We start from the raw sequence: 208 nt of genomic DNA, 5'->3' as shown, positions 1-208 counted from the left end.
GATTTCAAAGCACCGAGAATGCAAGTACGTACTTAATCTAAGTGCAACCGATAATTTGGATGGTTTTAAACTACTACTAATAATAGAATGCAATAACAAAATAATAAAACAATAAAAGAAGTGACTTTCTTTGGTTATGATAAAAGAGAACTCATGGGTATAGGAATTAGACCTTGGGTGATCAAGTTTCGAACTAAGGATGGCAAAT

The sequence above is a fragment of the Brassica oleracea genome, chromosome C7 (assembly GCF_000695525.1).
Source record: "Brassica oleracea var. oleracea cultivar TO1000 chromosome C7, BOL, whole genome shotgun sequence".
NCBI lineage: Eukaryota > Viridiplantae > Streptophyta > Magnoliopsida > Brassicales > Brassicaceae > Brassica > Brassica oleracea.
The sequence above is the reverse complement of the archived record's forward strand: the minus strand, read 5'-3'. Positions refer to the sequence as shown.